Consider the following 12223-nt stretch of genomic DNA (forward strand, 5'->3'; position numbering starts at 1 on the left):
CTTTCTGGTATTCATTAGGAGGAAAGGGAGTTACACTGACTTCCCATACCAGCCATAATGATGGGATAAGAATGACACCATTCCTCAGTAGGCAACTTAGACACAGTTCAGTGTTAATTTAAAATCTCCTCAGCTGAGATATATGGCCAGCAAACAGAAGTAGATAATGGAGTTAGAGAGACAGTCCAAATGCCTTCATAGCTGTAATGGGGTAAAGCTTTACACCCCAGTTTCAGTCAAGACAAAATCATCTTATGCTTATTCCTCACAAAGGATTTTTTTAGGCTTAGAACTAGAGCTTTAACTGCAGCAGGTGGTACTGTCCTTTCAAAGAAAAAGCCTGAGTAAGTGCCTGTGGCAGCACTGCTCTGTGGATAACTGAGGAATGGTTGTATCTAAGAGATGGAAAATTCCCCCAGATACCTGGGACTTGGGCCAGCACAGGAGCATGGGGGTCAGTCATGCTCAGGGAACCAAACCTGAGCCAGCATTCCCACAAGAAACTGGAGGAAGAGCCTCCATGACCACTTCCATGAAATCCTTGGCATCGTCTGCCACTGGTGGAGCAGAGAAGCTTCAGTGCTTCCCCCCTGCCACTACACCACTGTCCCACAGGCAGCTGGCCCAGAAAGGTCAAACCCTTTACCAGAGAAGTGTCTGCTGGACATACACAGGCAGATAGTGACATGGTGCAGAAGATGGCACCAACAACCTGGCCACTCGTACAAGCCTCTTGTAGAGCTAAGCCTATAAATGGATAACCAGGTCTAAATTGGATTTTTTCCCCTCCTATGGCAGCTGTGACAAATGGCCTTATGCTCCATAGTCCAGTGTTACACTGCCAAATGTGGGAGCCATATGTTCAACATACACTCTGCTGCTTCTGGAGCTTTTGCTAAACATAAGAAGCAGCTCTTTGAGAAGCACTAGAACCTGCAGATGCCAAAAAATCCACCTGTCTGTCCGAGAGCCACCTCGTTGAAACTTCACAGCCACAGGTCCTGAGGTGTAAAAATAAAAATATCCCTGCAGTTTATAATATATGTCACTTGGCTGGAAAAAAAATACTGAGCAAAAACTAGAGCAGGCACACAAAGAATCAGCTACAAAAATTTACAACTATCATTGGTGTCTTCCTTTACCACTGCACAAGCCATTTAAACACCATAAAACATGATTTGCAATAGCAATCACCAACTTACATGACTTCTTCTTGGAGCAGTTAGGATTACACTTGGGGAGTGAAGCTATGCTTGACTTAGGGCAAAGCAGTACATGGGAGCATTCAAGAGGTAAATATAGATGAACTGTGAATTAATGGCGACAACATCTTAATCAAATCTAACATGAGGCACAGAGGAACACTGCCAAAAGCTGTCACAGTGACACCCTATTAGAAGGGGCTTAAATAAATCAACCAGTCAAAGCCCATCCTATGCTGAAATAATTCCATCTCCCAAAGCAGGAAAATAAGGCGTATAATACAAACCACAGAGACTCTGAATATCCCCCAGCTGAAGAAATAAACCAGTATTGTTAAGTGGTTGAAGGCGAGGATATTTTCCAGCCATATATGTAAGAACTGGAAAATCAATTTTTCATGAGAAAGGTAATGCTGTCCCCAATAAGCAATGATCAGCAAGTATGTAAAACAAAAAGAAAGTGGAATTTTAAAAGCCAACATGCAAAAAAGAAAAAAAGAAAAAGCCTACACCTTACTTGTGTTTTGATTTAAGTGCTTATTAAAAAGAGCTCAGGAACCTGCGGGCTGCAGAGGTGGTAAAAAAGGGACAGGGAATGTGTGGGTGCAGGGAGTACAGGGGCCACCTGTGCCCTCTTCAGGTCAGAGACAGAAAATGCTCTCAGGAGTCTGAACTGATGGAGATGGGTGCTTGGGGGGAATAACGGAGTGTATCTATCTGCTGAGAAGCAGCTAAAGGCTAAGGTAGGCTCCCATGGGGCTGGAGTTTTTCCTCAAATGTCTCAGCAGAGAAACAGCTTCATACGAATGAGCTGTTGTGCAGCCCAGCTACAAGTTACACCTTCTGCAAATGCTCTCAAGTGCTGGTGTGTGGTGAAGCTGGGGATGTCATTATCTTCTGGGACCTGCAGAAAAGCCTCTGCTACCACCTCTGCTAAGGCTGCAAGGGAGTGCTGGCAAAGCACAGCCACAAATTACAAAATGGTCACCAGCCCCTTCAAATGGCACACACAGGGACATTGTCCTCGACATGCCAGAAATGCTATTAGAAGCCTGGAAATGCTTCTATCTGAAAGGTTTAAAAGCTTGCAGTTGTTTTCATTGGAAAGATAATAGCTAAAAGAGATCCTGATAGTGACATTTATGTGGATAATGACCACACACAAATTTAAAAGAGAAACAAAAGATGTTCTAAAAACTCCAAGGCTCGGATGAGCCAGAAACCACTCTGAATGAGAGAGCAAAATACTTCTGTTGAGCGAGGACTCTGCAACTGCCTGTGTTGGTTTCCTCTGCCTTATCCTGAAATGTCTTGTCCTGGCTACTGCTGGGAAAAGCAGCACCCCACAGGGGCCTGCTGGGCTGCTCTCTGTCGAGTGCTTTGTTCGGGTGGTCAGGCAATCACATTTTTTAATTCTATGCAAATATGTTGCATGTCAAACAAAAATGATACATGTAAGGTGTCCAGCTGTGGGAATACTAAAAATCCCAGCTTCCCTACCCAGTTTAACTACTCCCAGAGGCTACTGAATTCTTCACCATGTGAGAAGAGCATAGCAGTTTTCCTTGTTACTTCTAAAGCTGTGCTTCTCCCCATTCACACCCTTTTGCATTCCTGTTTTTCCTGGGTGTGTCAGGATAGCACTGATGCCTTGCAGCTTTTGAAATGCCAGGTTAAGAGCAGATTCCCCAGGTGAGATTCCCCACGCCAGGCAGGAGGGGTGCAGAGGGGCTGAAGCCCAGCACATGGCTCTCTGCAGAATCCCATATCCCAGGAACTTCTGGAACTTGCAACAGGAACTTGACCTGAAACCCTAAAATCTCCTTGTAACATTTGACCATGGCTGCCTCCTCTGCAAAAAGGTGGATTTCATACAATTGAGCAGGTCACTCTAAAATCTACTATGTTCTGCTCAGCTCTCCCAAACTGAGAATTTAACATGTTTCCCATAATTTAAGACAGACTTTTTAGCTAGGAAAGAGCTTTGCTTAGCAGAAAAAAAATGGCTATATTAGAAGAGTGGCCAGTGATAGGCTTTGTCTCCTTAAAATAGTCACCAGAATGCCTACAGCTCAAGCTGGTCCCTAAAATTTTATTTTGTGTGTATGGATCTTGTGTGAATTTGCTCTGGCACACGCAAGACAAATTTTTTCATCCGCTGTCCTGTTCCCACTGCCTTGTTCTCAATTCTCTTCTGAATATTTGCCTGCTAATAAGGTTGCTGTGATACCCAAGTTGTTTAAAAAGAGGAGAAATCATTCCTGATACAAACTGAACAGAAAAGAGCTTAAAAGGAGATGCCTTCTGTGTGGAAGAAACATTAAACTACTTACACAAGGAACTCAGCTGGATACATTAAAAATTCCCAGGCAGTAGCTCAGGCATATATGTTTCAATAACCAATAGCCTGGACATTTCCTGTTAATCCTGTACTGTAACCACAGTTTGCTTTGGTTTAGATATTAATAATAAATATATACCATATATTTTATTTTAATTGTAACTTGTATAATTCAGTAAATGTTCAGGTCCTTTTGGGGCCTTTTAATATATCTGTGCCTATATATAGTGTTGTGGTTTCCCTATATAGAGATATATAAATATATCTCACACACGTGTAAGAAAAATTCCTTATCCTTCCTTAATTCTTTAATTTTGAGAGCTCCTGGCTACACAAAATATTTCTGTTCAGGAGCATAAAACTTTGCTATCTCCCTAACAACTTTTTGACAAAGTTCACAGGAATCAACAGTTCCTACAGATGATCTGGTACTGCTGATGCAGTCTGCTAATTTAGTCTATCCTATTTTCCAAGGATGCTTGATGGTAAATACTGAGAAACTCAAGCAACAAATTAACCCACTGCAGAGCATTTACTACTCCATTATCAGAAACCATATGTTCCTTATGTGACAGGAAACCTGTTAACCATCCATTTACCTTACTCCAAGCCATGACTTCCTAGAAACTAATGAAGTTACTAGCAAGTCCTTCCTGAATGCAGCAGATTTCCAGTTGCCTGCTTGCCCAGAACTTTGCTGTATGCAATACATGATGCAGGCAGGAATGCTTTTTCACCTGAAGATGCATTTTGTTGACTTTGGACCCCATGACCATATGGCTTCTCAATCCCTGTCATATAGAGAGGTCTGCACCCAAAGCATCTACATTCCTTAGATGTGTTGACTGCTTTTAAACTTACTATATCTTTTGGGAACATCAGTGCTGTGGGAATAATGTTCAACTTTCTTGAGCAGTGACAGCAACAGAAAGGGAACCACACAGTCAGATGCAGGGAGAATCTACTTATTAATGACCATATGATGCAGAGGGGTAAAACCAGCTCAGTTTTGACACGCTGCGTTAACATGGGAGCTCAAAACTAAAGAGATACTAGAATAGTAAGGCAAGGTTTTCTTACAAAGTAAATCTGGCAAAACTAGAAGCCTGCCACTGAAAGAAGAGAATTTCAAATGCAGTTTTTCAGACTACAGAGGTGCAGGGGAGGAGCCCGCCGCTGCCTCTCTGCTCTGCCCAAGACACAGGGCACGCACCACAGAGAGAGCCAGGTCAGCTTGAAACAAAAGGAACATTTTGCTCACACAGCATGCCCTGGCCTGTGGCATTCATAGCCACAGGAAGTCACAGAATCAAGCAAAATACCTAGGGTTTGTTTAATAGGGAACTGAATAATTGAATGGCCAAAACCAACATTTCCATGCTAGGCGAGGGGTAATCAAATCTTGTGCTTTGGGATGTAAACTGATCACCTAAGGAGTCAGAGAGGAATTCTCCTTTCTCTTCACTCATCATACAGCTTTGTATGGTTGACCAGGTATTGGGAGTTTTTTCAAATTCCCTTTGAAGCACCATGTGTAGGATGGTGCTGAAGACATAATACTACTCATGGGGGGCTTCAGGTGGAACTGCAGATATAATGCACTCCTCTCCTGAGGATGCATTAGCAGACAATTAAGTAAAAAGACTAATCAGAAAAATCTTATGTAATACCTTCATCCACACAACTGACAGAAAACTAATGGAAGAACTGAGCCTAATTTGAGACCATACCTTGTCTATGATACTGTTCATATTTCTGCACCATGCTAAACGCTGTGGTGTTAAAATACTCTAAAAATCCTGTCTTAAAAATACTCAGCTTCCCAGTCCTTCCGAAGGGAAGCTCTTGAAGCCAGATGGGATCCTATCCACAAAGAGTCATTAAACCAAGTGTTAGATCTGGACAAGGAGCCAATTCCTCACCTGAACTGCAAAGCATTTTTCATCTCAATGGGAACTCACAGAAATCAGGATCTTAACAGAGGGGTTTTGTAAAAGAAAATTAAAAGCCAAACCAAAGCAGATATTAGTCTGCCTCCTCTCTTATTTTGTGAAGTGCATACTTTTAAGAATCTCAAACAGAAATCCTAGAAACACTTTTGTATACATCTTGTAACCATCTCTATTTTGTGGATTATGAAAGTTCATATTAAATTGTAAGGCTGATGTGAAGAAACTATCTAGGTACACCATGAGTTAACAGGGATCTATAGAAAAGACACCTATTGGGCTACAAATATTATCTTGCTTCAGCATTATTTCTCCTGCCTCCAGGTTCAGCCTCCCCAAGTAGGCAGTGGCGTGTAAGAATTTGAGCATTTTCACAGCACATGCCAAATGTCTTGTTCCAATATTGCTGCAACATAAAGAACCAAAAAATAAATATGTATTGACATTGATTTTTCTGAGCTTTCTGTCAAGATGTCAGGATGTATGTTTTCTATATTTATTCACAGCACTTAGTAAGAAACAGTTTTACACTTTGCTTTAGGCAGACTTCATTCAAAAGCAGTTCCTGGACAAATTAACACAGAATAAGAAGTGGGGAAGCCAGATTTTGTGCTGTTGTAAGATGAGCTTTTTCATTATCTAGTTCATTATCTCAACAGAGATAACTACACAAAAACCTACACAGAGTATACTTAGTTGGTAAATAGTGAAAAGAATTGAAAATTGAAAAGTAATGCAAATAAAAGCAAACTAAGATTCTTGTATAATAAATGGGAATGAAGTGTAACCACAAAACAGAAATATCTAAGATAGGGATGTTTCCAATATGAAAACTGTCTGGGGTTTTGATTTTTTTTATGATGTGATGGTTTGACTGGCAGATTCCTCAGTTAGACAAAGAACCTCAACCCATATCCCATTCAGTTCAGTGGAAACAGGTCCAAATCCAGACTGAAAAACAGCTGTCCCATATCTAGAATGATTTTTGGATTATTTTGGGTTATAAAACCATCTTGTAATACAGTTATCATGCGTAACTTATCATCACATTAAACAATCTTTACCTTGAGAATTCTATTGAACTTGTATTAATATGACAGGAAGAATTTAAAAACGCAACAGAGTGAGAAGTACAAAGCAAAGAAGCTCCACCTTTTATCCTGACTGACTCGTGCAGTATCACAGCAAGTTACAAAATCTGAGATTTTTGTGAAACCAGGTTCTACCAGAAAACACAGCATGCCAACCACTTCATTCATAAAATCTCTCCCCCAAGCATTAGAGTTACTTATATCGTGAGAAAGTCCAATTCAGTTCCAGGACTAGGAGATTTTTTTTGATTTTTTTTTTTTTTTTAATGGGGGGAAAAAAAGTTAACACTGATTTTCATCTCTCCCCATAATATTAAAAATGATGTGTAAAGCTCTGCTAATCTGGTCTCTGGATAGCGCCCAATCTCTTGCCACGTGTTTCTGTTCTGGGTCTTGCCCTACGGGAATTTCTGTCAGCACATGCTCAGGAAACAGTTATACTGTTCACTTTCTTTTTTTTTTTTAAGATGGACTCTATCTGAAGTTTGGTGAACCTTTGCACTAATCACTGCCAGGTGCCTCTGGCTATGTGTCTGGAATGCAAGGAATCTTTTCCTTCTCTCCCTCTTTCTTCCTTTTTCTCTTCCCCCCTTCTCCCTGATACAATAAATCCTTCACTGCAAATCACCTTGCTGAGCATCATTGCTTTTTATTACCCTTTTCTATAAACAATGAGCAAACAAGTTGCTGGGCTGGGACACAAGGCCCCTGTCCCTGCTGGACAGACACTGTGTTTCTGTTCCTCTTTCCTCACTGTGCTTGTGCCCAGCTTGAGTAGGTGACAGCTGTAGAGACTCCAGCTCTATTCCTACCCCTGCTGCAGTGCAGCGTGTGACATCCCTGTGTGTAACATCTCTAAAGTAAGGATGTCAGCCACTTCCCTTGCATCTAGACAAACACCAGATACAAGTTTTCATTCACAGCATTGCCTTGGATTATTTTACTCCAGTTCTGCTTCTTCACTCACCCATCAACATATGCCTGTACAAGGGGTGCAGGAGTCAGTTAGCTGTGAGGAGTAAGAGGGGCTTCATCAACATTATGGAGAATTCTATCTACAGGACCTTTAATGTGACTGAAGATTCTTAGGTCATTTAATTCCTTTACAGTATTCTTAATAAGACCAATCAACAGTGGTAGGAAAAAAGATTCAAGTTCAAAGTTGCACAGCAGCCAAAGGAATCCCTTCCTGGTACACACCAAAGCTTTCTGTGTGGGCTTTCCCTTCAGGTCCAGAGTGTCTGAAATAGTCACAACCTCTCCTAACAAATACACAAGCAAGTTTCAGTTGGGCCTTAAACATAACTCAGTATTTTGTGATGCTTTTCCTTACCTGCACAAATTCACACATATACACAAACTCACAGATATATCCCAATGGTTTTTTCTATGTTAAATTAATCTCTCTACAGTTTTTCTGACCTGGCATGTGCAATTTCTGCAGAGCAGTTAATCACAGCAATCATCATGGGAACTGGGCCAATCTTAAAGACATTTCTGTTTATAGGGGCTTGTAGAATAATCTTTGAAATGAAGCTGATGAGTCACTGCAGTGGAAGCTGCTACATGTAAGTGAGATTTGAAAAACTATTCTTGCCAGCAACCTAGCAGGGAAATGCATTTCAAAAGTAGAAATAACTCCTTATCAATGTGCTCAAAGAAATATCAGAACATATTTAAATAACAAGCACTGCCTTTGGTTCAAATGATTGCCAGGAAGTCAATTACAAAGACATGCAATCAAACACAGATATTGTCTGCTCAGTGTTATCTGGCATGTACTGCATGCTGGGCTGATCTGTCTTATTATAGTCATTTAAGGTCATTATCCTCTGGCAAACAGGCAGCAAGATGCTTCCAGGTGCAGGTAGATCCTCTACAGGTAGCTGATGTTTGCTTTTGTCAATACTGAATAGTGGGAGGTGTTAAGGTAACTTACATCTAATTGCAGAATTTTTGGTTAAAAACCAAAAGAGAATATGGGGGGAAGAAGGGAGGGGGAAAGGAAAAAAAAATCTGCTTTCCAGATTTTAAGTGTAAATTTAACTAGAGATAAAATCAGTGATGGCTAATATCATTAATACAATGCTGAAGGGCTGCAGTTAAAGGGTTTCTGAGTTACTCAGACCAACTCCTTTAACCTTCCACCTTCTGTAATTCTCTTATTTTGTAGTCTAAGAGTTTTGGTTACAGGCAGGCAACACAGCATGTGCTGAGCCCCACTGATGAAGGCTCTCTAATGAATGTCAGCCCAGCCCTTTCAGAAACAGAAATGAAATACATGCCCACCTAATTCTGCTGATGGCCAAACAATGTTTTTCCCCACGATCAACCACTAAGTTATTCTTAAACATGTATTGTTGAAATAAGTCTGTGCTAATGCTAATTTAGCTTTAACAGGGGAAAAAATACTGTGTAAGTAAAGCTGGACATGATTATAAATGAATTCTGATCACATTTTCTACAATGAGATAAATTACTTGGGATTTGAAACCAGATGCTTTTAATTACTGATTTTCTTTGTTACAGGAACCTCAGCTCTGCACCTGTACATTGTTCTTTCTTTGGACAGATGTACTGATGCCCCTTTTGCGTGCTCAGATCCATAACACTGAGATAAATTATGATGGGTTCTTGGCTCCCTCCATTGAAAATGTTTTCAGCTGTCAGAGATATCTGTTTCTTGTTATTGGTTTTAGTGCTTTTGAAAGGAAGACTGAAACACTGACTTGTGTATTCTATTATAAATGAAGAGTATTCTCCAGTGGAATCCACATTGAATGAGTGATGTTTCTCCTTGGTCCTAGCAACTATCATAAAAACTGTGTAGGTATTTATTTCTCCAGAGTACTTGTAGAGAGTAAAAATTTGTTTCCTACAAAGATCTAGCAACATGCCAGCTACTAGTCAATTTATTCATGTGACTTCACAAACTTAAAGTTGAATAAAAATTAGACCTGAGTAGTTAGTCACATAATTGTCACTGAAAGTAATGAGAATTAGGTACACAAATGTATCCTATCTGGCCACAGATTCTGGCAGTTAAAGGAGATCTCACAACCTGTTGAAAAGAATCTCTCCTATTTCTTTTACTAGTTTTGGGGCAAATCTTACATCTTACTTTAGAAATAGCAATGCTCCAGAAAACCAGCTGCTTGGAGACAAGACTGAAACAATTTGAGTAGGGATCCATTCAATGAGCAAGCTCCCACTAAACCCTTTCTATGCCAGCATCATCTTCCACCAAAGCTGAAGCCAAGCCCAGTCCCACAGGGCAGAGATGTGAAGGGGTTGGATGGTGCTTTCTCACAGCTCCACAGCTCCAAGCAAGCAGGCTGGGCCGGGCCAGATTCTTCTTCAAAATGGAGGCACCTGACAGGGTCCTGGCAATATGTGGAACAGGGCTGAAACGTGGGCAGGAGCTGGCTCACAGACTGTTATTGCCAAAGCAATATATGGTAGTAGTACAAATATAAACCTAACACACAAGATTTTTCCTTAAGTATTTCTTTTCAACCTTAAAAAGATCAGAAATTTCTAATCTGGTGTCCTCCGTCTGAGCAAGAAAGGAGGCTCTGTGCCTGTTGCATTACTTTATGTAAAGATAAATGAAGGACTAAATTTTTAACAGAGATCTCTTTACATGTAAGTATTTCTGTGGTACTTGGACTAACAGATGCTTAGAAGCAAGCAAAGAAAAATTCTGATGTTCAAGCAGCCTGACTAAACTGTCTCTTTACACTTGATCGTTTCTGAGTCCTCTTTCTTGTGATTTTGTATGGGTAAGTGGCTCTTCTGGTAGGCATGGAACCTGGTTTGAACTAGTAGCAGTTAGCTGGTGAGAAGCCAAGAGAATTGTGTGAGTTTCTGCCTCTGTCCTTGAATACTTAAACCTTTATATTAAAGGCTCACAAGACTGGACTCGGAGTTCTCATTAATCACCATCTATGGACATCACAGATGTCTTAATCCCACTAGTCCTCCATTTACTGTTGTGTTTACAGAGCACAAATGACCTAAATTACCACAGGACACTTTCCTTTCCCTTGGAGACACATCACCTTCCCAGTAAAGTTATTTGTCAGCACCCCCAGTTTCTTTTGAGAACATAAGTGGGGTTTGTTATAGGCGACACAAGTGACAGGGGCCTCACAGTCCCATATAGAGGGACCGTGTTTAAAATCCTACAAAGTGACCTTGTTAGGTTATTTAGCTAAATTGGTGCAAATCCCTAACTTGGTGCCACCACTCCAGCTCACTTAAATTCAGTCGTATCAGTTTCATTTAAGCTGATAATTTATCACACTAAATATTTTAAACTGGAATTTACAGAGATAGTTTACAAGTGAAACTAAGTACATTTTTAGAGGGCTTTGATAACAGCTAAAAAAAACATTAAGAAGAAAGCCAAGTGCAACATCCACTAAGATTTAATACCAAAAACTGGTTTTCCATTTTTATTCTGGTAGAAATCAAAATACACTATTTTTGCAATGGGCAAAGTGAAAGCAAGAGAGACATTCTACATGGCAAATGCTACAAGAAATGCTAAAATAAACCTTTGCTACCTGAAATTAAAAAAAAAAAATATTTAAACCTGGATCATGGCAAACTCACTTTTTGGATGCCAAAGTATTCCTCAGTCACACACTTTCAGTTTAATTAATAGCAATAGAAGTAATTTTTTTTGTCTAGCAAACACTTCATACCAGAATTTGAAAACATACTCTCCATATTGTATGAAGCCAATATAAATACATTTGGTAATGAAGTCAGAGTTTGTTAGAACATTTTCAAATGAATTAGATAATTTTGTCAAACTATTTAAATGTCTTTGCAAACCATTTGGGAAAATTGACTGCTGCACTTGTTATTGACTTTGGCAAAGGGTGGTATAACATAGAGCTTTTTTTTTAAAAGAAAAAAAAGAAAAAAGAAAAAGCCTTTAAATCAAATTCTGAATCTGATGTCAAACTTGAGTAGACTGTTTGTACTCTGCCTCATGTAGTTTTTGGCATCTTGCATATTTGATGACTCAGTAATTAGATTTCTTGATAGTAATCATTTGGTTCATTCCACAGACTAAAACTATGCAATCCAGTGTTGTCATCATACTGAGTCACAGTGCAGAAATTCTTTGCATTTACTTAAATGTGAATGCTGAGACAGCTGACAAATGAGGCAAAACATTTTATGTGTGCCAGAAAGCTGGAGCAGTTAGTATGAGGAAAGGTAGTGTTAGGTGTTTCTTTCCTATTGTAAACCATATATATCTTATATGAGTAATGGCATAGGTGTAACAGGTCTATAATTCAGTGGCTCCAGCATTGGATTTATTAAGTGATTTTGCCCAGCTAAATGGAGGATTGCTTTAAACAAAACAGTGCTAAATATAATTTAAGGACTATTAGTTCACACTAAGTTTCTGTCCTTATGATTGAAATGTCATGTACAGGCTTTATTTCAGCAGTCATTAATAATGTAAGCATAAACAATTAAAATACAGCAAAAAATATATTGGACTGAGTATATCAGTGCTAAATGCATATTATTTTGAGTTTAGAAAATGGTCCTTGAGATGGTGAAAAATTCCAAGTAATAATCTCATGAAACTAGATATCCTGTTGTAAAATAACTATT

At 39.7% G+C, this 12223-nt stretch overlaps 1 protein-coding gene across 1 annotated transcript in view; it reads right to left on the reverse strand.

Annotated features, from left to right (window-relative positions):
• GLIS1 (GLIS family zinc finger 1) overlaps window positions 1-12223 on the reverse strand; it is a 184632-nt gene that overhangs the window by 11489 nt on the left and 160920 nt on the right. The gene's annotated exons all lie outside the window — the stretch shown is intronic.

Source organism: Calypte anna, chromosome 8 (genome assembly GCF_003957555.1).
Source record: "Calypte anna isolate BGI_N300 chromosome 8, bCalAnn1_v1.p, whole genome shotgun sequence".
NCBI lineage: Eukaryota > Metazoa > Chordata > Aves > Apodiformes > Trochilidae > Calypte > Calypte anna.